Source organism: Macaca thibetana, chromosome 3 (genome assembly GCF_024542745.1).
Source record: "Macaca thibetana thibetana isolate TM-01 chromosome 3, ASM2454274v1, whole genome shotgun sequence".
NCBI classification, from domain to species: domain Eukaryota; kingdom Metazoa; phylum Chordata; class Mammalia; order Primates; family Cercopithecidae; genus Macaca; species Macaca thibetana.
The window spans coordinates 96,255,727-96,281,602 of NC_065580.1; the positions used below are offsets into that span (position 1 = coordinate 96,255,727).

Sequence of the window (25,876 nt, forward strand, 5' to 3'; positions counted from 1 at the left end):
ACTTGAACTCAGGACTAAAAAACTCAATCAAAACCGCTCAACTACATGGAAACTGAACAACCTGCTCCTGAATGACTACTGGGTACATAACGAAATGAAGGCAGAAATAAAGATGTTCTTTGAAACCAATGAGAGCAAAGATACAATATACCAGAATCTCTGGGACACATTTAAAGCAGTGTGTAGAGGGAAATTTATAGCACTAAATGCCCACAAGAGAAAGCTGCAAAGATCTAAAATTGACACCCTAACATCACAATTAAAAGAACTAGAGAAACAAGAGCAAACACATTCAAAAGCAGCAGAAGGCAAGAAATAGCTAAGATCAGAGCAGAACTGAAGGAGATAGAGACACAAAAAACCCTCCAAAAAATCACTGAATCCAGGAGCTGGTTTTTTGAAAAGATCAACAAAATTGATAGACGGCTAGCAAGACTAATAAAGAAGAAAAGAGAGAAGAATAAAATAGACACAATAAAAAATGATAAAGGGGATATCACCACTGACCCCACAGAAATACGAACTACCATCAGAGAATACTATAAACACCTCTACACAAATAAACTAGAAAACCTAGAAGAAATGGATAATTTCCTGGACACTTACACTCTCCCAAGACTAAACCAGGAAGAAGTTGAATCCCTGAATAGACCAATAGCAGGCTCTGAAATTGCGGCAATAATTAATAGCCTACCAACCAAAAAAAGTCCAGGACCAGATAGATTCACAGCCAAATTCTACCAGAGATACAAGGAGGAGCTGTTACGATTCCTTCTGAAACTATTCCAATCAATAGAAAAAGAGGGACTCCTCCCTAACTCCTTTTATGAGGCCAACATCATCCTGATACCAAAGCCTGGCAGAGACACAACAAAAAAAGAGAATTTTAGACCAATATCCCTGATGAACATCGATGCAAAAATCCTCAGTAAAATACTGGCAAACCAAATCCAGCAGCACATCAAAAAGCTTATCCACCATGATCAAGTGGGCTTAATCCCTGGGATGCAAGGCTGGTTCAACATACGCAAATCAATAAACGTAATCCAGCATATAAACAGAACCAAAGACAAAAACCACATGATTATCTCAATAGATGCAGAAAAAGCCTTTGACAAAATTCAACAGCCCTTCATGCTAAAAACTCTCAATAAATTCGGTATTGATGGAACGTATCTCAAAATAATAAGAGCTATTTATGACAAACACACAGCCAATATCATACTGAATGGGCAAAAACTGGAAGCATTCCCTTTGAAAACTGGCACAAGACAGGGATGCCCTCTCTCACCACTCCTATTCAACATAGTGTTGGAAGTTCTGGCTAGGGCAATCAGGCAAGAGAAAGAAATAAAGGGTATTCAGTTAGGAAAAGAAGAAGTCAAATTGTCCCTGTTTGCAGATGACATGGTTGTATATTTAGAAAAACCCATCATCTCAGCCCAAAATCTCCTTAAGCTGATAAGCAACTTCAGCAAAGTCTCAGGATACAAAATCAATGTGCAAAAATCACAGGCATTCTTATACAGCAGTAACAGACAAACAGAGAGCCAAATCATGAATGAACTCCCATTCACGATAGCTTCAAAGAGAATAAAATACCTAGGAATCCAACTTACAAGGGATGTAAAGGACTTCTTCAAGAAGAACTACAAACCACTGCTCAGTGAAATAAAAGAGGACACAAACAAATGGAAGAACATACCATGCTCATGGATGGGAAGAATCAATATCGTGAAAATGGCCATACTGCCCAAGGTAATTTATAGATTCAATGCCATTCCCATCAAGCTACTAATGACTGTCTTCACAGAATTGGAAAAAACTGCTTTAAAGTTCATATGGAACCAAAAAAGAGCCCACATTGCCAAGAAAATCGTAAGTCAAAAGAACAAAGCTGGAGGCATCATGCTACCTGACTTCAAACTATACTACAAGGCTACAGTAACCAAAACAGTGTGGTATTGGTACCAAAACAGAGATATAGACCAATGGAACAGAACAGAGCCCTCAGAAATAATACCACACATCTACAGCCATCTGATCTTTGACAAACCTGACAAAAAACAAGAAATGGGCAAAGGATTCCCTATTTAATAAATGGTGCTGGGAAAATTGGCTAGCCATAAGTAGAAAGCTGAAACTGAACCCTTTCCTTTTTCCTTATACGAAAATTAATTCAAGATGGATTAGAGACTTAAATGTTAGACCTAAAACCATAAAAACCCTAGAAGAAAACCTAGGTAATACCATTCAGGACATAGGCATGGGCAAGGGCTTCATGTCTAAAACACCAAAAGCAACAGCAACAAAAGCCAAAATTGACAAATGGGATCTAATTAAACTAAAGAGCTTCTGCACAGCAAAAGAAACTACCATCAGAGTGAACTGACAGCCTACAGAATGGGAGAAAATTTTTGCAATCTACTCATCTGACAAAGGGCTAATATCCAGAACCTACAAAGAACTCAAACAAATTTACGAGAATAAAACAAACAACCCCATCAAAAAGTGGGCAAAGGATATGAACAGATATTTCTCAAAAGAAGACATGCATACAGCCAACAGACACATGAAAAAATGCTTGTCATCACTGGTCATCAGAGAAATGCAAATCAAAACCACAATGAGATACCATCTCACATCAGTTAGAATGGCAATCATTAAAAAGTAAGGAAACAACAGGTGCTGGAGAAGATGTGGAGAAATAGGAACACTTTTACACTGTTGGTGGGACTGTAAACTGGTTCAACCATTGTGGAAAACAGTATGGTGATTCCTCAAGGATCTAGAACTAGAAATACTATATGACCCAGCCATCCCATTACTGGGTACATATCCAAAGGATTATAAATCATGCTGCTATAAAGACACATGCACACATATGTTTATTGCGGCACTACTCACAATAGCAAAGACTTGGAATCAACCCAAATGTCCACCAGCGACAGACTGTATTAAGAAAATGTGGCACATATACACCATGCGTACTATGCAGCCATAAAAAAGATGAGTTTGTGTCCTTTGTAGAGACATGGATGCAGTTGGAAACCATCATTCTCAGCAAACTATCGCAAGAACAGAAAACCAAACACCACATGTTCTCACTCATAGATGGGAATTGAACAATGAGATTACTTGGACTCTGGAAGGGGAACATCACACACTGGGGCCTATTATGGGGAGGGGGGTGGGGGAAGGGATGGCATTGGGAGTTACACCTGATGTAAATGACGAGTTGGATGGGTGCTGACGAGTTGATGGGTGCAGCACACCAATGTGGCACAAGTATACATATGTAACAAACCTGCACATTGTACACATGTACCCTAGAACTTAAAGTATAATAAAAAAAAGAAAAAATATATAGTTCTTTGTTAATAACCAAAATTGTATTGTTTTACAAGATAATTTTTTATTTTGTATTATTTCTTTCTCATATCTTTTTATATAAGTTTCTGTCCTGTTCCAAGTTCAAATCAAGACTCTGCCACATCTGGTCGGCCCTGGCCAAGTTGCTTCATCTCTCTGTGCCTTATTTCCCTCCACTGGAAAATGTGAATACTACTAGCAGTTACTCTGCAGAGCTGTTGGGAGGATTAATGTTGTTTATTACATATGTAAAGTGCTTAGAACAGCAACTGATCTGTAGGAAGGACCAAATGAATATAAACCATTATTATAGCTTTTTAAAAATGTCATATTGAACCTGACACTTCAGTTACCTTCAATGAATTTGGAAAATCCCTTATTTTGATTCCCTCTACATTTTCTACCACCAGGAAAAGTCTTTCTGCCCTACCAGTGCTGTGATAGCATCTTGAATATGCCTCTATGAAAGCACATGCTGGCATCCACATTCTCCCTAAGCTGTGAGCAGAGACCACAGCCCATTCATCTCTGTATGCCATCACGCCACTAGCGCTGTGCCTGCTGCCTGGTGAGCCTTCCACAAGCCTTTGCCAAATGAACAGGTAAATGTTGCCAATGTACTCAGCACATGACTAGTGTCTGGGCTCATCCCTTTGTGTTGCTTCTCACTGGCTTCTATTTCGAAGGGTGGCCTTTTTGTGAACTCCTGCCCTCGTTCTAGAATACATTCTCTTCTGAGCAAACAGTTCCCATCTCCATTTAGCATCCACACCCTTCCTTCCCTTGGAGCCAAGGAACCGTATTACATTAACAGGCATGCTTATTCTCAGAGGTGCTTCCCTGGGATGAGGTGTAAATTAATGCCAGCCTGACCACTCCGGGTCATTAAAGACCAGATGGTAATTTTTGCAAGAGGAGCAAATGAACCCTACTAGCCTGGCCCAAATTCAACCTGGATAATTTCCTCCTGACTACACAATATCCCCCGTCTCATTTCAGACACAGAAATGATTTTTGCTTCATCCTCAGAAAGCTCACCAGGCAGGGCCAGGCTGGCTTCTCACCCCACCACTGTTGCATGGATGCAGGCTAGCAATGCAGCATTCATCTGGGGGGTCCGCGAAGTGCTCTGGGGCAAGTAGGGCAACGTAAATCTAAGGCTTTAATCATATATTTGGAAAAATAAGACTTAGTCAACTTGAATGAAAACACTTCATCTTCTAGTGCATTTTTAAATGTTTTAAGCTACAAGAGTGACCAGAAGTTTATTGCACCTACAAAAAAAAGGGGGAGGGTTTAATTTGGACATGAATTGTTTTTGTTAAAATCATAGAAATAATGGCTTATTCTCAGTCTAGGTAGTCCCTGGAATGGATCCGCTTTTGACATTCAAGCTACGTAAAGTAGTCGTGGATGGGTCTTCACTGGAGCAAATCCCATTACTTATTACTACGGAGAGAAGTTGGGGGATATAACAAGAACCGTGGATGCATGCTCAGCATGCTGCTGCTTGCATAGAGGAAGAACTGATTGGCAGACTGGATGGAACTGATCAGGTTGACTATGATATGTCCAGGGCCAAATGCCAAGGTCAAGAACACCCAGGGTGGATCTGATTGGCACAAGGCAAACAGATCAAGCACAAGGCATAAGTGAGTGAGGGCTGGTTAGGAACATCATTCCCCATAGGCCTGCAGGTCCTGACTCCTCTGCATGAGATTATCCAGAGCACACTGAATTCACTCGACGCATGGTCAAAGTCCCTAAAGTAGTTTATGATTATGTATTGGCTTGCCACTCTTGGAAAAACCTGTGGCTCAGAATTCTCCACAACTCCCTTTGTGTCGTTAGCCAGAGATATGGTTTGTATGGAATGGGCTGAAGCATATTTTCTGAACCCAGATAAACGTCAGGCAGTCTCAGAAGACCACGCATAGCTTATTGCAGGAACGTAGGGAAGCACTGACTTGCCCACAAACGCATTCTCTTCATCGGTAGACTTGGCTCAAGTGTGGCTCGGAGAAGCTATGTCTTGACTCAAGCTAATACTTAGTAATAAAGCTTCCTGGGAAAGGAAGACTGCCAAAGTTTAAGTGGTGGGTTTTTATGACCAGGATTATGGTCCATTAAGGGACGAGGATGAAAACACCAGCTTGTTTCATTTTGATCTCTTCTCTAGGCCGAACCACCATCCTATTTCCAATTAAAGTCCCACAAGAAAAATGCTGACGTTTCTCCTCCAGAAACAATCCTCCTGGCTCTTTCCCAAAAAACCCACCATCATCTGAAGCCACATCCTCACAGCATCAAGATTCTGCAGTTTTGTTTTCTCCAAGAGAATAAATGGCCTATAAATAAAATGAGCATTCATTGATTTTTTTTAATGAGAAAAGAGAGCACATGAAATCTGTTCAATCTGAATGGGATGTGGAAACAGTGTTCCCTTCACTGATGGAGAATGAGAGTCCTTCCCATTGATGATCTTGGCTTCATGCTGAGAAGGGGTACATCAGCACCTAACTATTACAGTGAAACCACATGACCATGAAACATTATTCAGCTTCCACATTAACCTTGCCCTGTGGCTCAGGAAATGAGAGTGAACAACCTTATTCCTTCAGTAGTTCGTTCCAACAATGACTGCCATGCATGGCAAAGGAAGGCTCCTTCACTTCCAGATGTGGTCCGGTCATTTTTGAGACCAAGGTGCACAGGTGTCATAAGGGCACTCTAGGCAAATCCAACTGGGTAACAATACTGGGATGGAGAAATTAAACAACTATTCAACTATTTAGGAAGGCTTGGATCTGTCCCACACTTCAAAGGATGTCAATGTGATAAACTATTCTTTGGACTTTTCCAATAATAAGTCTTTAAAAATAGCTTTGCATCATGTATTGAAATAAATTTCAGTCTAACCAAAGGGATCTCATATGTATATAAGGAATCTCTCAAAAGCTATTCAAAAGGAGGTAAAAATGAATAATAATAAACTATTTTTATAAGAAATATTGAAGAACCCTATCAAGAAAAATATCTAATAGGTTGTAAAATAAAGTCATCTTTAGGTTAATACAAGAAAGCCCAAAGAAAGATAAGCGAATTTCTCTTTAAGAATATTTTCATCAAGCCAAGAGATTTCAAATAAATCCAAACTGAAAACAAAACAAAATGGAAGTTCTAACATCACTTGGCTTATGTGTGTCCTGTCAACACTTATTACATAACACATTCACCTATTTCTGAACACACAAAAGGAAAATATCCTTCATGGACAGCCAGACCAAATGTTTGTTAATGGAAAATTAAGGACAAATGCAAATTTTTGCAACAACTATAATTTGGCTCAAATTGTTTTTCTGTCTCTCCTCTCCTTCCTATGGCCCACCCCAGGATACATTTATCCCAAATGATTGTTTGGTTTATCTTCATATAGCAAGGCATGCGAGGCATGATATGTCCAATGGGAAGATTTTCCTTTTTTCTTTACCCATGCTTTAAGATTTTGTAGGGCCTGGGGGGAAGGAAGATGTCTGTGGGCTGTGGGCTGTGGGCTGAGGTTATCCTCTGGCTGGGAGTTGGATGAAGAATTCCTCTTTAGTAGGAACGCCTTCTTCCAGAGGGTGTTCAGAGGGGACAGAGGTGACATACACTGAACCTAGAGGCTTGATGCAATAGAAATTTAAACTTGCAATCTGCTTTTATGTAATTACAGATAACAGATAAGCTGCAAATGGCCACCAAAAACATCTCTTTCAAGTTACCATATCCTAAAGATGACTAAATGAACTGCTGGAATTTTCAGGGAGAATTAATATTTAATGGGAGGTATCTTAGTCTGCTCAGGCTGCCATAACCAAGTACCACGGACTTGGGGGCTTGAACAATAGAAATTCGTTTTTCCACTGATCTGAAGGCTGGGAAGTCCAAGATCAAGATGCCAGCAGAGTTGGTGTCTGATAAGAACTCTCTTCTTGGGTTGCAGATGGCCACTTTCTCACTGTTTCTTCACATGGTGAAGAGAGAGAGCAAGAGGAAAAAAGGAGAGAATGACTGCTCTGATGTCTCTACTAATAAGGACACTAATTCTATCCATCAGAGCCCCACCCACATGACCTCATCTAGCCTGAATTACTTCTGTAATGGCCTTGTCACATACTTAGTGGTTGGAGCTTCAATCTATTTATTTGGTGGGAAGAACAAAGTTCAGTCCATGGTAGAGGGGTAATATTCAAAATATTTAACCACTGATACAGGCCCCAACCAATCAGAAGAGATGCTTACCACATCTGCCAGCTGGACTGCTTCATGCAAGCTGAGTATTAGCTCTGCCCTATGAACCTGGAAAACAAAAAAAAAGCAGTTTTCCTCTTGACCTCCTCCTGGAAAAGTCTCCACTGTGTATTTAAAAGATGGCTCTGGCCAGGTGTAGTGGCTCACACCTGTAATCCCAGCACTTTGGGAGGCTGAGGAGGGTGAATCACTTGAGATTGGGAGTTTGGGACCAGCCTGGCCAACATGGTGAAACCCTGTCCCTACTAAAAACATTTTTAAAAATTAGCTGGGTGTGGGCCGGGCGCGGTGGCTCAAGCCTGTAATCCCAGCACTTTGGGAGGCCGAGACGGGCGGATCACGAGGTCAGGAGATCAAGACCATCCTGGCTAACACGGTGAAACCCCGTCTCTACTAAAAAATACAAAAAACTAGCCGGGCGAGGTGGCGGGCGCCTGTAGTCCCAGCTACTCGGGAGGCTGAGGCAGGAGAATGGCGTGAACCCGGGAGGCGGAGCTTGCAGTGAGCTGAGATCCGGCCACTGCACTCCAGCCTGGGCGACAGAGCGAGACTCCGTCTCAAAAAAAAAAAAAAAAAAAAATTAGCTGGGTGTGGTGGCAGACACCTGTAAGTCCAGCTATTTGTGGGGGCTGAGGCAGGAGATTCACTTCAACCCAGGAGGCTTAGGTTGCAGTGAGCTGAGATGGCCCCACTACACTCCAGCCTGGGCGACAAAGTGAGATTCTGTCTTAAAAAAAAAAAAATAATAATAATAATAATAATAATTTAAAAAATAAATAAAAGATGGCTCCTACATAATGCATTGCCCAAAATAATGTAAAAATAGGTCTTATCCATTCCTGCATGGAAGTAACATGTTGCTTTATCAATATAAATATATTTTAATTTATCAATCTATTAATAGTGTTTATCTGGGGAGAAGAAAATTGTAGGAAGCATTCATTGTATAGATTGTATAGTTTTATCATGTGCATGTATTATTTTGTAATCAAAAAGCAAGCTTTCAACCTCTTTTAATTTGTAAATATGCCCACTCTTTAGTCCTTAAAATCCTAAAAAAAAAAAATCAACTACACTAGTTTTGCCTGTGGTTTTTCCTGTTGGAATTAAACTATTGCATGAAGAGATGTATCTGTACTAAACATAAAAACAACTTTTTTCATTCATGTGGATAGTTTATTTCTTGTTCCAGAGTTCACTTTTTTTAAAAATGTTAAAAATGACAAATTTCTAAATGAGAAATTGAAAATGTTTACAAAGACCATTCTAATGGCATTCAAAAAGTGGCTGTCAGGAGGACCCCAGCCACTCTTTAAGCATGGTTACAGTCTCTCTCCCCTAAATAATGAACTCACCCCTTTTCTTCCTCAGCATTTGAAGAATGAAGTCTTATTTCCCCAAAAGGTGATGTTATGTCCACAAGGAAGACAGCCCAGATCGTGTTTCCACACGGGTTTCCTGCATGATATCTGTGTTAGTCTCACAAGCTACACTGCAAGATACTTAGTATGCCTCCCAGTAAACACTAGAATCACTGTCTGGGCATTATGACATTTACTAATTATCCCTGGGGTGTAGTCCTCCTGAGGACGACTGCATCTAACCAAGCTAGACCACTTATAGTATCCAAAACATTCCATGCAATGCTGTGCCTCTGGACTCATTACATATTCTGTTTCTTGTAATTGAAATGTTCATCTGACCTTTCTTCTTTGTCTATTGAATTATTATTCACTCTTTCTAACTTCATAAAGGCTTCCCCCATTCTCCTCATGCCACATCTCCCATGCCCAGCTTTGAATATTGCATTTCATTAGCCAATGAGTTTATATACAAATAACTCAAAACCTGAATAACAATGGCTTTCAACCAAAAGACAAATAAGTCTGAAAGGGAATCAATTCAGTACTGTTTCAGTAGCTCAATTTTATTATTCAAAACTCATGCCTTTTCCTTCCTTCAATCAACCATCATCAGTATGTTGGCTTTTCATCCTTTTGCTAATTGACTCATGGTTGCAAGGTGGCTGCCAGAACTCTAACATCATGCCCTCACACCACTGTTCCAGTTAAGCAGGAGGGAGATTATCAGAAGAAACATGTTTTTTTCATCTGGGAAGTAAATCTGCACTCACAGACATCTCCCTGTGTCTCATTAGCCACAACTGTTCCACAAGAACATGCCCCAAAGAGGCTGAGTGAGAAAGTGAAACTGCATTAAGGGATAGTATGATACTATGATTGGCTTAGCCACAAAGTATTTTATACTTTATGGCTGGCCATATTCACACACACACACACACACACACACACACACACGCCAATCAAGGTGCTGAAGGTAAGGTAAGGAGAAAGGGAAGAATGGCAGTTCAGCAGGCATCTCACAGTGCCTGCAAACTTGTGAATCTCTCTCTGTAGGGCATCTGCAAACCAAGAAATGAGGGATTGGGTCTTATTCGCTTTGGATTCCTCAGACTCCAGCAGAACAATAAAACGAAGTTTTCCTCTGGGAACAGAGTTTGGATTCAGCTGCCACACCCAACAAAAGGCAACGGGTATACCTGGGATCAAGACCAGGTCCCAACCATCTCTCTGTAATTCCAGTCCTTTCTTTCTCTCTCAAGTAAGTCTGCAGCTCAGTATCCCTCAGCGATACCGGCCCACTCTATATATAACTAGATGATGATAGTAAAATAACTGTTTATATTTTACATAGCACTTTGGAAGGCCTTTTGTTTAACCCTAACGTCTACCCTGAAGGTAAATAGTATGATCCCTATTTTACAGAGAGGAACACAGGCTCAAGGAGGGTAAGGGTGGTTGCCCGAGTCCACGAAGCTTAAGGCAGCAGGTATGAGGCTGCATCACAGGCCACCTGACTGTATGTCTGCTTCAGTGACTCTCTGCTCCTCACACACCCTGGGGCTGCTCTGAGCTAGAAGTAAGCAAAATCTTGGGCAAGACTCCATGAAATTCCAGACCCTCACCATCCCAAGAGGAATAAGCTCCCTATCGCCATCCAAGCTCTTACAGAATGAGCCCAGTGTCTACACTACAGGAAAGAGACAAGAAATAGTCTTTCTGTCTCCACCTGGGAATGACTGACACATTGCAAGAGAAGATTTCAGGGTTTCATATGGACCCAATATAAAGGACCCAACCTCTTCTAAAAGTAGAGAAGCAAGTGTAAGTGTTTGGTTAGGATAATAAAATCCAATGAATAGTAAATAAACATGCTTATTGGCAGCCCAAAATGGGTTGACTCCCAAACAAAATGCAAAATCAGACCTTGCTGTCTAACAGAAAACTAAGCCATGTCAGCAGCTACTTTATGAAATAAATATAAAAACAGACTCACACATTATTCTGAGATAACAGACACAGGTTCTTTTTAGATTTAAATCATGTGCCCTATTATTAAAAGCATTAATAGAAATGTTCCCTGAATGTTTACAAGGTGTTTACTCAGTTTCTATACTGAAAGTCAGGACATCTTGGTACTGAAAATATTTCATGCCCAACAGTTACACAAAACCACTATTTCTTCGGTTTATAGCCCCTCTTAATCTCTTTGTGGAAATCTCCAGACCTCAACTACATTCCTTGAAATTTTACAGGGCACAAGAGGAACAGAAATCAGCTCAAAATGAATATGTGTATTCAGAAATGCATTGAGATTTTTCCAACTTTTCAGGTACCTCATACAAATTAATCTTCTTAAGGGCCCTGGTGGTCTCTGAATCACTGCTTCACTTCCCCACTTCTCAGCACCCCCATTGTATTCTCTTGATAGGAATAACTGCCAGATCATTAGGGAAGAAAAAGTTTATTGAGTCAAGATCTGGGAGGGCCCCCACAAGGTCAGGAGCAGGTACCACCAGTTTTACATAATTTTTGCATCTGCACCAATTTGATTTAAGGTTATAAGTGGAATTTATTGTTGAGTATTGTATTATAAAAAAGTACTTTATACCATATTGTCTCATATTTATTATGATTCAGTCAAAAGTGAATTGTACACATGCTGTCTGCAATGAGCTGATACAATGGGGAAAAAAAATCCTGGCTGTCAAAAAACACATTTGTTCTCCTTTCCATTGTCTTTAATGGTTTACTTAGGTGAAAGAAAAATTGTTTTAATGTTAAAACTGTATCTTTTCCTGTGGCACTAATCACCAAATTGAAATTATTAGAATTTTTAAAAAGCAGAAGGAAGTTGAACATGATGTGTTAGGATAATGGCAATGGAGAAAAATAGAATTGTTTGAGTGAAACGCGTAAAATAAAGAAATTATTTAGGATCTGCAAGAAGAAAACAAATGTGTAGAAGTGCAGGATAAACCATTCTGTAATTTCAGGCTTCTAACAAAAACAAAAACAAAGTCACTCACTTACCATTTCTTGTTTAGACTGTATCTCTAGGAAGAAAAGGGAATTGATGTCTACTCTCTCAAGCAGGGTGACAATTGAGAGTAACTTAATGGCCACTGGAAACTTCCCCAGGTTTGTTTGTTTGTTTGTTTGTTTGTTTATTTTAGGGATAGATTCTCACTCCGTCACCCAAGCTGGAGAGCAGTGGTGTGATCATAGCTCACTGCACCCTCAACCTCCCCAGCTCAAGTGATCCTCCCACCTCAGCCTTCCAGGTAGCTGGGACTACAGGCACGCACACCATGCCTGGCTAATTTTGTGTATTTTCTGTAGAGAAAATACACCATGTTGGCCAGGCTTTTCTCGAACTCATGGGCTCAAGAGATTCTTCCGCCTTAGCCTCCCAAAGTGCTAGGATTACAGGTTTGAGCCACCGCGCCTGGCTGCAGATTCTTTTTTAGAAGGCAAACTGGCCATTATTATTTTTTTCTATACCAACCCTGCTACTATTTCCCAGAAATTTCAAAATTTCTGGTTGATGTATCTAAATTAGTAATTCCATCATTCCAAGAGTGAATTACACACTTTAAGCTCATGGGAACATCAGAATCCCCTCTGAGACTACAACCAGATTCCAGGATCTAGCTTACTCCTCCTTTAATGTGTCCTTAGTCATGGTTGTAATATTACTGGAGTGCAAAAGAGCACTAAAAAAAAATTTTTTTTTTTTTTAATTTACTTCTTGGTCGATTGCTGAGACTCATGATCAGAGGCGCCCCTAGTGGCTGCCTCAGGATAGGGAGACTGATTACCGTTTGGCCATTTTTTTTACCCAATTCTTTTATAAAGGTCTCACATAATCTCACAGGTGCACTTAATGTTTTTCGTTCGGCTTAGTTTGATTTCCTCTGCCTCTTACCATTCACCATGTGCTTCAATATCCTAAATGGCCGTTTTTAATATGTATAAATAAAATAATACCATGTCTGGGACTTGCCTCAAAACATGCCAGAGGGACCTGTAATTGAAACAAGGTTGGCCATGACTGGTCATCTTCGAACCTGGGTGATGAGTACAAAAAGGGTTCATTATGCCTCTCTCTCTACTTCTGTACATGTTTAAATCTATTTTCCAATACAATTTATGTAAATATTGTTGTTAAGAAGTGTTATCATTCTGGTTTGGGGGGTTTGGGTTTTTTTCTCTTTTGTTTTGGAGAATTTACATGTAGCTTTCTTCTGGACAGCCAGGCTAATTAATGATCTGGTTTACTCTGGGTGGCTGTAGGAGGGTGGCCATTTGCTAAGAGTCGGGATACAGACACTTCATTTTATTCTACACAGAGACTGCTACTGATCCATGAGCCAGAGCCAATGCTGAGTTTTATAAAACCCACACGTGGAATTCCCTTATAGGTAGAATTCCATCTGCTGTTCATGAAAGGCTGGTTGGAAAGAAGATGGGCCACCCTTGGCTCTCCCTACCCCAAACCTGCTCGTCACTTAGGCAGAGAAGAAGAGGCACTTCAAGTCCATGGGGAGAAGGGGGATGAAAGGGAAGTGGCACAAGAGACAACTGGTTCCCAAGGAAACTTAACTCAAAAGTGGAAGGCTGAGACCACACTGGGTGTCAGTCATCAGCCTGACAAACAGTGGGTTAACTGAGACTGTTCTAATTTGAAACACTGAGAATTGGAGGCCCAAGAGAATGATAGTATCTGGCAAATATATCCTGAATTAAAATGAATCTCACTTTATTCCTTCCCTTTCCCCTGGAAAAACAACTCTTTAGTTGAAGGATCTCCAAGGTTTTCTTGATTTTCAAAATTAATCTCTCTCTGGATCCGTTACTAGAATGCAGAGAGTGCAATTATTCCAGAATCATTTGCTTTTTCAGGGCTCTGAAGACTGGAAAGTCTCTGTGTTCTCATTGCAGCTCAGCTCTCCATTAGACCAGCCTCAGAAAATGTTAATAATTAGAAAGGAGCTGGGTGCCTGTCTGAGGCTTTGTTTCTTTGTATCTTGAATGTTTTCTCTGTAGTGTTGATACTAAAACCTGCTCCATTTTTATAAAATCAGAGCCATCAACAAACGGTGTCCTTACACAACCCAATGTCATGGTTGTTAGATAAAAATGATTCTCATCGCCTCAAAGAGAGATCTCCAGATATTTTAAATCATCCACCCCATCAGTGAAAAATTGTAGGAACTGTATACACATACACATACACTTGATCTTTAACAATGTATACAAGCACAGAAGTTGGGAAAAGGAAACCCTATTTGATAAATTATGCTGGGAAAACTGGCTAGCCACATCTCATGTTTTCATACTTATTTGAATAATTTAATGTATTTAAATAATTTAATTGACTATAAATTATTCAATTATTTACTTATAAATTATAGCCCTATTGAAGTAATAGGAAAATAGTGTCAAAATATATAATAGTGTGCTATGCCCTCTTCTAAGCACTTTACATATATGAATGTTTCTGTCTTTATAATAACTCTATCAGATGGGTAATGTTATTTTTTCATTTTGCCAATGAAGAAGCTAGTGCACACAGAGGGTTAGTTATTACCCAAAGGAATGGGAATGCCATCAGGAAGTGACAGAGCCAAAATTCAAACCCTGGCCATTTCGTTCCAGAGTCTATCTCTTAAGTAGTAGATTAATACATGATAGAACAGAAAGAGAAAGAAGGTGAAAGAGAAGGGAAAGGGAAAAAAGGAAGGAAAAGGAGTGAAAAAAATCACCAACTGATGAGATTTTTTTTTAAAGAAAATTAGAAAATTTTCTTTTAAATTTTCTTCTTCTTCCAGCCCCCAAAATGTATCATCTTGCACACTCCCAGAGGCTCCTACCTCCTCCCCACACCAGGATGGAAACCATTAACCTAAATGTTGCTTCCTTGGAAGCTGGTAGAAAACCCTCTGGGAGGGCTTGAGAGCTACAGATTCTGCAGCTGATCCCTAGTATTCAGTGTAATCAGGGTGATTCAGGACCTTTGACGGCATAAATAAGTTTCCATGTGATAACGGCTTGTCTAGGTGTGAACAAATGTGCTCACCATCTTCTGGCTACATTTCTGGGCACCATTATACTTTGCTTACATTCATATTATTATTTATTCTCTGAAGAGCTTTGTCTTGTGTTGTCAGGAAAACAAAGAGATTTTTTTAAAAAGTGCTGACGACTAACGTGACCATTCACAATACAGTCTTAGAATCACAGAAGATCCACGTGCGAGCCAAGGGGGTGTCTAGCACCCTGGGGCCATTGCCAGCTTCATGCCAGGCAAAGAGGAAATGGGCACCAAACACGATGACAAACTCTAAATGCTGTCCCTACTGGCCCTCCAGGGAAAACATTCTTATGGTGTAAGTTTTGCCCTCCCTTTCTCCACCACATTGAAGTCAGTGCCCAGGGGGCATAGTGATATTTAAAAGTAGAGATGATCTAGACTTTCCAAATGCCCCAACCAAGACCAACCTCACTATGTGTCAATCCTGGTGGACTGAGCAAGTCAAGTGAGGATGAGCGCATGAAAAATGGGCCTGTTGTCATCACTTAGGAGAGGAGGAAGATGACTCATATTTTACCAAGTGCATTTCACATTCCTCATATCCTATCACCTCTAGGCTGCAGAAAATGGGGAGAATGAGGCACAGAGTGGGGCTCATCACATCAGACCCCACTGTGTGAGGCCTGCCTCTGTGAGGCCCACCTGTTTGGGCCCCTGGCTACCCTGTGACCCTACTTCCTACCACTCTCCCTTAGTGACCAGCCTTAGTCACCTTGTGGCAGTCACTGTCCCTCCTGCTGCCCCTCTAATGTGCCAAGCAAGCACCATCCACAGGGCCATTGTATATGCTGCCCCCTCAGCCAGAAATAGACATCCCAGAAAGTCGCCTGCTCAGTCTCTTGCTTCACTCAGACCTCTGCTTAAGCATCACCTCCTTAAAACGCACCTTCCCTGGCCCCTTCATCTGTCATAGCACCTCACTCTACATCCATCACCTGCTCTATTTTTCTTCAAAAGCTTTATCTCTATGCAATACAAAATTATACATAGATATTTTCTATATTGATGTCTCCCCTGACAAAAGAAGGAAAACTCCATAAAGACAGAAACATTCTCTAGTTTGTCCCGCAACACATCTTCAATGCCTAGAATGGTGCCTGGTACATATTGAGCATTCAGTAAGTATCTGTTGAATAAATTTCACGAAGAGTGTAGTCCAAACACAAGTCCCTCTGAGTATAAAACTCCTACTCTATTCTCCCTTCATGGGAACAATCCATATGACTTATTCTCAGAGCCTGCTGCATGAGAAAGAGAGTCCTCAGGCTGAGACGTCAGCTGAGGCTGCATGGCACCACTGTCATCCTGCTCCGGTTACCTCTCACTGTATGGAAGCCTGAGAGTTCCCTCCAAGGGGCAACATCTCCCCTCTGCCCTGGCTCTGCATTCCAGCATTTCTTCTCTGAATCCATCACGCAGGACAATGGATTAGCAAAAATCCAAGGAAAATGCAAAGAACATTTCAGACATGGTGGAGGCAGACACAGCCATTTCAGCATGGAATGTCAGAGACAAGGCCAAGAAAAACTGCACAGTTTCAATAACCGAGAAAATTCCAGAAATCAGGTCAAGCCAAAGGTGGCTTTTCAGTGAACATTAAATCAAATCCTCTATCAAGTGCTGTAAGGTCCTTGGAGGACAAGGGTATACCCACTGTCTCCTCTGGGGATCGGTATACATATCACTTACGTTTTCATTTAAAAGCATAAAATGAGACTTTAGAAAAATAATAACATTGACCCTAAAAGTGACTGAAATTGCAGTTTAGTAGTTTGCCTTGTGATTTTGGTGAGTCTAAAGAGCCTTAAAGTAGCAAATGTAAAGAATTTGGGGTGATGAATTTCAGCTGGGAGTAACTTTCTTCTGAGTAAGGAGTTTCATCTGAAATCATTGTGAGACAGATTAAAGTCTTCTTCACGCCAGGAGGCTCTGTGCATTGTGCATTCTTCTAAGGACAGAACAGGGTTTCCAAAGAGCACTTTTCATGGTCCTGACCAATGAATCAATATGTTCACTGCTTCTGCAATTGTCCATCTGCCAATGAAGGGAGAAGCAAGTGCTCTGTGGCCCTCATTTCCATCAGAACTAGTTTTTCCCTGCACACCTGATCCTTCCTGTGATTCCTGCCAATGGTGAGAACAAAGAGAAAACAGGCAGACTTTTCAGAGAGTGAACCATGAGGTTATAGAAGGGGCTAGGAAATGTTCTCACCAAGATAGGTGTCCCGGGTTCCCGCCATGCACACATCTTCTTGGATATTAAGAATTAGTAAGTTTAGGGAGATTTGATAGCCTAAATTATAAATGAAAGTAAAATGCCTATATGAATGAATAAATAAAACGTGGTATATCCCATTCAGTGGAGTATTATTCAGCCACAAAAAGGAGTGAAGTACTGATACACACTGCAATGTGGTGAAAATACTATGCTGGGGAAAGAAGACAGTCACAAAAGACAGCCTATTGTATGATTTCATTTATATGAAATGTCCAGAATAGGCAAATCTATAGAGACAGAAAATAGATTAGTGGTTGCTTGTGGCTTGGGGGCCAAGAAGATGAAGGGATGAGGTGTGACAAGTAAAGGATAAGGGGTTTCTTTCTGGGGTATGAAACATTCTAAAATTGACTGTGAGGATTGTTGCACAGATTTGTGAATGCACTAAAAACCATTAAATTGTACACTTTATTAATTAATTTTTTTTTTAGATGGAGCCTCGCTCTGTTACCCATACTGGAGTGTAGTGGCGCAATCTTGGCTCACAACAACCTCCGCCTCGCAGGTTCAGGCGATTCTCCTGCCTCAGCCTCCACAGTAGCTGGGATTACAGGCATGTACCACCACACTTGGCTAATTTTTTGTATTTTTAGTGGAGACAGGATTTTGCCATATTGGTCAGGCTGGTCTTGAACTCCTGACCTCAAGTTATCCACCCTCCTTGGCCCCCCAAAGTACTGGGATTACAGCCATGAGCCACAGTGCCCAGCCCAAACTGTATGCTTTAAATGGGTGAATTCTATGGTATACAAACTATATCTCAATAAAGCTCTTTTTTAAAGCAAAACAAGATGAAATGCCTAGTCTGCACCTGCCATAATCAATCTTAAAATGCATCTCAGGGTATTGTTTTCAAATTGTGCATTGGTCATGGAATCAACTTAGTGCACTGTATCAAATATTTTTTAAAACTAAAAGACCTACAGCTAGTATCCTACTGAATGGGAAAAAAAACTGAAAGCCTTTCCTCTAAGATCTGAAACAAGACAAGGATGCCCACTTTCACTACTGTTATTCAATATAGTGCTGGAAGTCCTACCTAGAGCAATCAGACGAAATAAAGAAATAAAGGGCATCCAAATTGGAAAGGAAGAAGTCAAATTATCCTTGTTTGCAAATGACACGATCTTATGTTTGGAAAACCTAAAGACTCTACCAAAAAACTGTTAGAACTGATAACTGAATTAAGTTAAGTTGCAGTATATAAAATCAATGTACAAAAATCAGTAGCATTCCTATATGCCAACAGTGAACAATCTAAAAAGAAATCAGCCAGGCGCGGTGGCTCACGCCTGTAATCTCAGAACTTTGGGAGGCCGAGGTGGGCAGATCACGAGGTCAGGAGTTCGAGACAAGCCTGACCAACATGGTGAAACCCCATTTCTACTAAAAATACAAAAAAAAAAAATTAGCCAGGTGAGCTGGCATGCGCCTGTAATCTCAGCCACTCAGGAGGCTGAGGCAGGAGAATTGCTTGAACCCAGGAGGTGGAGATTGCAGTGAGCCGAGATCACACCATTGCATTCCAGGCTGGGCAACAGAGCAAGACTCTGTCTCAAAAAAAAAAAAAAAAAAAAAAAAAAGGAAAGAAGAGAAAAGAAAAGGAAATAAAGGAAAGGAAAGGAAAGGAAGGAAGGAAGGAAAGAAATCGCATGTACAATAACCACAGATAAAATAAAATACCTAGGAATAAACTTAACCGAAGAAGTAAAAGACCTCTACGATAAAAACTATAAAACACGGATGTAAGAAGTTGAAGAGTACACCCAAAAATAGAAAGATATTCCATGTTCATGCATTGGAAGAATCAATATTGTTAAAAGCTCCATACTATCCAAAGCAATGCACAGAGTCAATGCAATCCCTATCAAAATACCAATGACTTTCTTCACAGAAATAGAAAAAATATCCTAAAATTTATGTAGAATCACAAAAGACCTAAAATTGCCAAAGCCATACTGAGCAAAAAGAACAAAACAGAGAAATCACATTACCTGACTTCAAATCATACTACAAAGCTATAGTAACCAAAACAGCATAGTGCTGGCATTAAAACAGACACATACACCAGGGGAACAGAAGAGAGAACCCAGATATAAATCTATACATCTACAGTGAACTCATTTTTGACAAAGGTGCCAGAAACACACTGGAGAAAGGACAGTCTCTTCAATAAATGGTCATGGGAAAACTGGCTATCCATATGCAGAAGAATGAAACTAGACCCTTATTTCTCATCATATGCAAAAATCAAATCAAAATGGATTAAATACTTAACTAAAAGACCTCAAACTATATGCAAAATCGAATGCAAAAATCATATGCAAAAATCATATCAAAATGGATTAAATACTTAACTATAAGACCTCAAACTATAAAACTACTACAAGAAAACACTGGGGAAACTCTCCAGGACATTGGTCTGGACAAACATTTCTTAAGTAATACTACATAGGCAACCAAAGCATAGGCAACCAAAGCAAAAATGGACAAATGAAATCACATCAAGTTCAAAAGCTTCTGCATAACAAAAGAAACAATCAACAAAGTGAAGAGACAGCCCACAGAATGGGAGAGAATATTTGCAGACTATCCATCTGACAACGGATTAGTACCAGAATATATAAGGATATATAAGGATATATATATATATATGGATAATAAACAAGTCTACGGAAAAAAAAAATCTAACAATCTGATTTTTAAATGTGCAAAAGGTCTAAATAGGCATTTCCCAAAATAGGACATAGACATACAAATAGCACACAGGCATATGCTCAACATCATTGATCATCTGAGAGAGAAATGCAAATCAAAACTACAATGAGATATCATCTCATCCCAGTTAAAACGGCTTTTATACAAAAGACAGGCAAGTATGTGGAGTAAGGGGAACCCTCATACACTGTTGATGGGAATGTAAATTAGTACAGCCACTATGGAGACCCGTATGGAGGTTCCTCAAAAACTAAAAATAGAGCTACCACATGATCCAGCAATCCCATTGCTAGGTATATACCCAAAAAGAAGGAAATCAGGATATCAAAAAGATATCTGCATTCCTATGTTATTCACAATAGCCAAGATTTGGAAGCAACCTACGTGTCCACCAACAGACGAATGAATAAAGAAACTGTGGTCCATATACACAACGGAGTACTATTCAGCCATAAAAATAATAAGATCCCGTCACTTGTGACATGGATGGAACTGGAGGGCATTATGTTAAGTGAAATAAGCCAGACACAGAAAGAAAAACTTTGCATGTTCTCACTCATTTGTGGGAGTTAAAACAATTGAACCCATCAAAATAGAGACTAGAATGATAGTTACCAGAGCCTGGGAAGGGTAGTGTGGGGAGACAGAAAATGGGGGTGGTTAATAGGCACAAAAATATGGTTATATATAATGAATAAGATCTAATACTTGATAGCATAACAGGGCGACTACAGTCAGCAATATTTGCTGTACACTTTAGAATAACTAAGGGAGTACAACTGGAATGATCATAACACAAAGAAATGATGGATGCTTGAGGTGATGAATATCCCCATTTACCCTGATGTGATTAAACATTTTATGCCTGTAACAAAGTATGTCATGTGCTCCATAAATGTATACACCTATTATATACCCATAAAAATTAAAAATTAAGGTTTTTTTCATAAAGAAAAAAACTAAACTAAAAACAAAATAGAACATAAAATATCAGAGTGTATTGCACAGAATAAAGATAAGTATCATCCCCCAAAGCTTTCATTTCCTGTTGGTGTGTGTCTACCGGGTCACAATGTGCTAATTCAAAGACATGTGACTTGTTTTATGAAGAGTCTCAAGCAAGCAACGTACTTTCTTCATCTGTCTGATCAGTGACTCTTGCACAACCCTAGACAGTTCAAGGTTTGCCAATTTACTCATCAGTGTCCAGAGTCAAAGTTATCATCCAATTTTCCTTGTATTGCCTCCAGAATTATCACACTTTGTGTCTGGATCAGTGACACAGTAGTCCAGGCTCTGCCATCAGTCTCAATGACAGATAGAAATGTTTTAATCTCTCAAACCATCATTCTGCCAGGTCTTTTTCTAGCATGCTGGGGCGTCCACCCTCCTCCACACCAAATTCACACTAACTGCTTGCGTGGGGTGCCCTGCCAGACAGCTGAGAGAACTTGACTCTCAAAACCGAGTTGATCCTAGGAAGTCCCTTATTTCTCTCTTTAAACTGTCATTCATTGATTTCACAAATATCTTCTGCCCACTATGTGGCACGTGATCTAGGCATTCAATGGTGAGCAAGACAGGAGTGGCCATTGCCCTGCAAAGTCCCCTGCCTTGTCAGATGTCTGAGTCCAGTTGTCACAAGACAGGTACAGTCTCAAGTTCTTTTTAGGACTGACAAGCATTTGCTGCATGACCTTTGGCAAACTATTCCATCCTGTCACTCTGAGGTTTGATCGCTCAGAAGTTGAGTTTTCTGGCCCACTGAGAATCACAGGATCTTAGACCTGGCAAGGCCCTTAAAGAGCAGACTCTCTATTTACTGATGAGGAAACTGAGCCCCAAGAGGTGATATCCTTTGCCCACGGGGACACATGACCCACAAGGAACATGTCTCCCAGCAACCCCACCCCACCCCAGCACTGCCCCCCACATAGTGAAGCTAAATATGGCCAATTCCTTATGAAGAACTGAGAGACCTTCAAGAGGAAGTACCCTACATCCTGAACTTTTCAGAGAGATTGGTGTTGCAAAATGTTCAAGTGGCAACACGTGTGGGGAAAAAAAAAAAAAAACCAAAGGCATATTTGGATCTTGCAGAAGGGTTTTCAGCAATACAAAGGCACAGGAATGAGAACAGCAGGAGTCCTAGTTACCAGGAGCATTCCCTTAAAGCCTCATGTGTGCCTCCTAATAAATCTGCTTTTTCCTTTTTGAAGTTTAAGTGCTCCCTTATTGAGCAGCCTCCTGGTAGCCAGGAGTGCCCTAGGAAACAATTGTCTTGCTTCCAGTGCTGGGGCACTCGGACTCTGTTGGTTTGGTTTGGTTGGTTGGTTGATGGGTGATTTTTCCCTCCCTCTATCCTCTTAAAACTCCAGCCAGCATATAGGGGTTTTTCATTTAGCTTCCTCAAATCCCCAGCCATTTCCCTAAAAGTCCATCCCATTAAACATGAAATCCACAGAACACACACCAAGCTACTTTTTCTCTCCCCTAATAAATCAGGTAAATTACCTCTTTTGTTTTTAAGACCATTTCAAGGTTGCCTTTAACATTTTTAGTTAAGGCATTATTTATGTTGTGATTTAATCGAGATTTAATCCACTTTTCAGCACACCATCGTATCGCAATATCCCTGAATTTTTTGCCCATATTGTTAAACTTGAGGAGCACAGTAACATTTTCCTCAGACATGACAGTGATCATTTCCAGATTGTGTAAGTCTGTCTGGCTTTTTAACACACCTGAGTTTCTAAGGCCCACTAAAATAAATAACAGTTTGGTCTGCAAAGAACTGGGCTGCATTAATAAATGCAGAGAGATCTGTTTATCTCCACTTTCTGAAAACATAAGCATCTTCTACAAATATGAGTATACACAGCAGAAATCATGTGAATCTCTTGGTAAATGTTTGCCTTCACACTCCTGGGGTATGTTGCACACCAGATGGTTTGATCAAAACAAAATCAGACACACACACACAGACACACACACACACATTTGAGTACCATGCCTCCTCGTTTTTGTGACATTTTTTTCTCGTTTCATGCATGAGAAAGAATGTAGAAATACTTAGAATAATGACCAGTATGTTCTGTGTTTACTGCTGCTTTCCCTCACTAGAGATTAACTCATAAAATTTTACTCCAAATTAAACAAACTGAGGCTCTCCTTGCAGCCAGTCAAACTGCCCACTTACACCAAAGGAAATCTTAACTTCCATCTCTGAGAGGCTGAATGGCCACCCCTGCGGAAGGATAACAGGGTCTCTCTTTTCCTCTCTGCGTTCTTTCAGGCCTTGGAGGTGCCAAAATACTTGTCTGGACTCTGGCCCCCAGGGCACTTCATCTGCAATTAGAATGGAAACTATATTTTAGAACATTAACATCTCTCCTGCAGCTTTTTTTTTTAATTATCTGATTGCTCCAATTATAGTTATTTAGAGAAATCAGACAGTCAAGGATTTACCAGCAGGTAGGCAAGAAAGCACCTTTGACTATGGCAGAGGACTTGCAAAGACAACTGTGTCTAGGACAGACTTAGGGACCATCTCACCCATCCTATCTTCTCAGTTGCAGTTTCTCTGGGGATGATTAGATGTTGTCTTTGAAAAATCCAAATGGGAGAATGTGTATAAAACCACCCCATTCCGCGCCTTGAGCACAGTAAGTTTTCAGTGGACGTTAATTCCGTTGGAATCCCAGGCTTGAAACTGCAATCCAACGATGCATGTAAAAGACCTTGAGAAAGAAAACAATAAGGCTCAAGGTCGTGACCTCACCAGTCTTTTTGTCTTCCTCTCTGAATTGCTCGTGTTTCACAGCCTTCAGCCCCACTAAACAGCATTTTTACCTGGAAGGAGCTTAGAGAGGACTTTCATTTTAGAGGCGCATTTACAAAGATCCTCTGATGCAAGGCCCCTGCTTCCTACTGTTAAAGCTCTGCTTCTTTTCAGCCGTGCCCGCCTGGAGCCACGGGCGTGTTTTTGTGTGGTCTCATTCCTGTTTTATGGATTGTTCATGTACCCTGGAATCCCTGGGATACTTCAATTACAAAAATTACCATGTGCTGGGTCCTTTCGGGTTGACAGGACTGCTTTCCTTTCTCTCTAAGCCGGGTTGTGTTTGTTTACATAGGAAATGTACTCTTTCTTAACATTCACTGTTTCAACATCCACTTAGATAGCTTCATGAAAAAATGGGTTAAAAAATTAAGAAGTGTGGCAAGAGAAGGAAAAAAAATACATCTTTCTATTTCAACCAAAAATTTAGTTCAGAACAAACTTGGAAAATCAGAGGATGTTTTTCCTTTCATCGCTGAAACAATGCTCTGCTTGTTCTCCCCGGGCAATGAGAACTACCCGGGCTTGGATCAGTGGGTCACATTGTGCAAAGCGTTTTTCCTGTTTAAACTATGTGCTTTCTTAACTGCTATCTTTTTGAAAGAAAATTAGATAACCTTATGTCCCCAGACTATATCGTATTTGTTTGAATAGGAAATGCTAATATTTTTCTACATGTTTCGTATTGGTGTCAGTGGAAACTCAGTTTGGTGGTTAAGACAGGCCCCTCTAAGCTCTGGGAATCACATTGGCTATCTTCCAGAAGCCAAGAGGTTCACGGTGATTTTGAATAATCATCTCCATAGCTATGTGAATTGTCTATATTACTTAGCCAGAAGAAAAAAAATTATATTTACCTTTTCTGTGTTTAATTTATCTTTAAATATGTCATTTGATGAGAATTTTCCTTCTTAATTTCTCTTCTCTTTACCTCCACCTCCTATATTACTTCTGCTTTCTACCCAGTCCTACCAATCAACTCCCCAAACTTCCTGCAACCTCTACTTAAAGATCATGCTTAATTAGTCATTACACCCAAGCATCTCTGCCCCATCCGTTTCTGCATTCCCATTGGTCTAAGCCAATGCCTGTTACATCACAGCCCCACCTCTGCCCATGACTAGAGGTTCCCCCTTCCCACGTCCCCAGTTGTGTTCAGGCCCCTTTATCTGACATTCTTGGAAGCAGAAACAGCAGCAGAAACACGTTTCTAAAACAACAGATTCCCCATGCAAACAAGGTCTCTACTAAGGCATATCAACCAAGTCCTCTGTAAGCAGCACTGCCCTATCTAAAATTTTTTAAAGTGAAGCTTGTCATTTGCACTTCAATCTCCATTTTTCAGTACCTTCTCTTCAAACACACGTGTTTATATACTTAATACCATCTTGCTTCCCCATATGAAAATCTGCTCCCAGAAAATCTAGCGTCAGGCATGTATAACTTAATGCAAATTTAAGTTGATGTGTTCCTTCTCCCAAGGGTAGCTAAATTCTAAGGCCGGTATCTAACTAAAGAATGAAGATGTGTCCCCTCTTGATCATGTTTTAGCCATCGGTGCTCAGACGGGAGAGGTAGCACTTTGGGCAATAAGACACACTCTTTCTTTCATGACTTTATTGTCACGAAAACATACCACACAAGTGCTTTTCTGCACCACTAGAACAAATAAGACCTCCTAAAAACCCTAGGTGTCTGTTTAAACTCAGAACTTTAAACCTGAGACCCTTCCACCCTAAATGATAACACTGCTCTCCTGTTGCTCTATAATCAAACCAATAGCCTTAACTTTATACCTGGCAAATATAAGTAAGTAGCAATCATGCCCACTGTTAAGTAAAGTGCAAAAGCAACAATGAGCAGAGGCGGGTTCATTGTAAGCCACGAACCTTAAGCCTCAGGGCCTTTGCCTGCACA

At 40.4% G+C, this 25,876-nt stretch overlaps 1 long non-coding RNA gene across 1 annotated transcript; it reads right to left on the minus strand.

The window, feature by feature from the left end:
- Positions 1-6,735: 6,735 nt before the first annotated feature.
- LOC126951404 (uncharacterized) lies at positions 6,736-23,798 on the minus strand. The gene is made up of 5 exons (XR_007724454.1): positions 23,609-23,798; positions 23,318-23,466; positions 9,021-9,123; positions 7,657-7,713; positions 6,736-7,378 (listed from the first exon to the last, which is right to left on the minus strand). It is a non-coding gene; the product is annotated as an uncharacterized LOC126951404 (long non-coding RNA).
- Positions 23,799-25,876: the final 2,078 nt, after the last annotated feature.